Below are 3522 nucleotides of genomic sequence, written 5' to 3'. Positions count from 1 at the left end.
CTTTACTGTTTTATTTCCAAAGGAGGGAACTAAGTGTTGTGTGTTTCTAGTGAGATAATTACCAGTGACAAGAAAGTGGCGGCAGACAGTACCTAGCACCAGAAAGAGAATAAGAGGTAGAAAAGTGTGTGTGAGGGTGTGATGTGAATCCTGTGTGAGGGAAAGATGGGGCGAGAGACATGCACATGGTGTGCGCACAGAGAATGCTGGTTTTCTCGCTCGAGCAATCGACCCCCTGTGCTAAAAATTACACCATTAACAAGTGTAAGGCCCTTTTCAAACTGTGGAAGCTCTCCGCAAGTGGCGGTTTCACCAGGCAGGAGCCATGCCACTGACCCTGACTGGCATCATGAATCATGCCACTGTAGTGTCAGCATGTACTACATGGAAGAGGCAGCATGTCTTTGGTTCTTGCATCGGCGACGGGCATGGCACAGGAAGAGACAAAGACAACACTGGATTCACTCTTTTCTACTCGACAGACTAACATATGGGATGTTCACAACTTTGTATAATGATGTACATGTATATGATAGAGTCTGGCACAAAGCTTTGATTTCCAAACTACCCTCCTACAGTTTCTATCCTTCTCTCTGTAACTTCATCTCGAGTTTCCTTTCTGACCATTCTGTTGCTACTGTGGTGGATGGTCACTGTTTTCCTAAACCTATTAACAGTGGTGTTCCTCATGGTTCTGTCCTGTCACCCACTCTCTTCTTATTATTCATGAATGACCTTCTAAACCAAACATCTTGTCTTATCCACCCCTACGCTGATGATACAACCCTGCACTATTCCATGTCTTTTCATAGATGTCCAATCCTTCAGGAAGTAAACATTTCACACAGGGAAGCCACATAATGCCTGACTTCTGATCTTTCTGAAATTTCTGATTGGGGCAGAGTAAACATTGTATTGTTCAATGCCTCAAAAACTTAATTCCTCCATCTATCAACTCGAAACACAACCTTCCAGACAACTATCCCCTTTTCTTCAATGACACTCAACTGTTCCCCTCTTCTACACTGAACATCCTCGGTCTGTCCTTTACTTATAATCTAAACTAGAAACTTCACATCTAGTCTAACTAAAAGTCTAGCTAAAAGTTTCTATGAAGTTAGGCATTTTGAGACGTCTCCGCCAGTTTTTTCACCCCCCCCAGCTGTTAACTCTGTACAAGGGCCTTATCCGTCAATGTATGGAGTATGCTTCACATGTCTGGGGGGTGGGGGGAGGTTCCACTCATACCGCTCTTCTAGACAGGGTGGAATCAAAAGCTTTTCGTCTCATCAACTCCTCTCCTCTAACTGACTGTCTTCAGCCTCTCTCTCATCGCCGCAATGTTGCATCTCTAGCTATCTCCTACCGCTGTTTTCATGCTAACTGCTCTTCTGATCTTGCTAACTGCATGCCTCCCCTCCTCCCGCGGCCTCGCTGCACAAGACTTTCTTCTTTCACCCCTATTATGTCCACCTCTCAAATGCAAGAGTTAACCAGTATTCTCAATCATTCATCCTTTCTCTGGTAAACTCTGGAGCTCCCTGCCTACCTGCTTCTGTATCTCCACCTTTCTATGACTAGAATTCCTTCAAGAGGGAGATTTCAAGACATTTATCCTTTATTTTTTTTACTACCGCTTTGGACTCTGTTCTGGTACTGGCATCTCAGTGGGCTTTTTTTTTTTTTTTTTAAATTTTTGTTGCCCTTGGCCAGTGTCCCTCCTACATAAAAAAAAAAAAAAAAAAAAAAAAATATATATATATATATATATATATATATATATATATATATATATATATATATATATATATATATATATATATATATATATATATATATATATATATATATATATATATTGAAACCGGCCGGAAAACGCGCCGGACGATTTACATATATATATATATATATATATATATATATATATATATATATATATATATATATATATATATATATATATATATATATATATATATATATATATATATATATATATATATATATATATATATTGAAAGGGTGTACACTCCCATTCAAATGCATGTAAATCGTCCGGCGCGTTTTCCGGCCGGTTGGAATTTGGAAGGTTATGTATACCTCAACCTGCGTGGGAACAGCGAGGGAACGAAAAACTGCACGGTTGTGTGAAAGCCTCAGGTAAAAATAAGAAAAGGGCACTGCACAGAGGAAGCTGGCTGGAGTGTATTGGCGCAGGCAGCTTGCTTCTACTAGCTCCTGTGCTGGTCGGAGCTATTTTAGCAGTGTCCGTTACCACTAGCGCTAGAAGCCACCGCTGGTTACTCGTGCGAGGCGGAGAAAATCAGCATTCTCTGAGCACACATCCTTGTTCACAATGGCCAAAGCCAAACTCCGGCAAAATGTTACTGCCGGTAACGACTGGAAGTGACATCAAGTGATGATTTTCACACGTGCGTCACTGAAGCTGGGGATCCCCGAAGGCAGCGAAACATGAGCAGGACAACAACAAACATGGATCTCAACCGCATAAGACTTAGGTGTGCAGCTCTTGGTGTTGCTTTGGTCCTGATTAAAGAATGTGAGAAGTTGTGGCTTATGAGAAGGCAGGGATGTTAACAGTAGGTGAGTGAGGAAGCTGAGCTTACAGGAACCCTAGCCTAGCCTAGGCTACCATGTGTAGTGGGGCTTTGTACCCCGTGGATCCCCCAAGATATGTGGCTGACAGATAACACGGCTGGACCTCAACTAAAATTCTGAGTAGATGATGCTCTCTCTCTCTCTCTCTCTCTCTCTCTCTCTCTCTCTCTCTCTCTCTCTCTCTCTCTCTCTCTCTCTCTCTCTCTCTCTCTCTGTGTGTGTGTGTGTGGTACGTACATCATTCCATGTTCTATTTTTTTTTTTTTGGGGGGGGGTTTATACTTACAAAGCTCCTAATATCTTGGACAACGTTAGCACAGCTGACAGAGCACGAATATCAAATTGAAGGTACCGATCTTAATATACAGAAACTACCCTATATCACCAGTTTACATTTAGTTTACAGTCACATTGTACATTTTCTCTTATATACTTGAGTCACAGACCCGCGCGAGCCTGTCACAGTAACATTATTATTTTCTCTCTGCCTTGCCTTGCTTTATCCTACCCACGGATACGCACAACCTGTCACACATACAAACAGTGTGGAGCAAACAACAATCCTGGGGTTGGATGTTCAAAATTCGCCACAAGTTATGATAATGCTGTGTAATATTTGAACACTGACCCCTCATGGTATACCAGTCACACCACCCCAGTCACTACAGCACCAAGCGGTGACCCCCTTACAAATGTTCTCAGCCAGTGAGACGCGAGACAAAATACTCAGTAAGCATCAGCTGGTGTTAGCTAATGCTGACCGCCGCTGAAGTGATGGAAATAAAGGCGTGTACATCAGAGACCTGTTAAATATAGTTGAGATAAGACGCTGAAACATTTGAAAATGCGGGCTTGTGTTGTGCAATGCCTGGACCTGTGAGCTGCGCCTGCTTACGTAGGACC

The sequence above is a fragment of the Scylla paramamosain genome, chromosome 38 (assembly GCF_035594125.1).
Source record: "Scylla paramamosain isolate STU-SP2022 chromosome 38, ASM3559412v1, whole genome shotgun sequence".
NCBI lineage: Eukaryota > Metazoa > Arthropoda > Malacostraca > Decapoda > Portunidae > Scylla > Scylla paramamosain.
Note: the sequence above shows the minus strand (reverse complement) of the source record.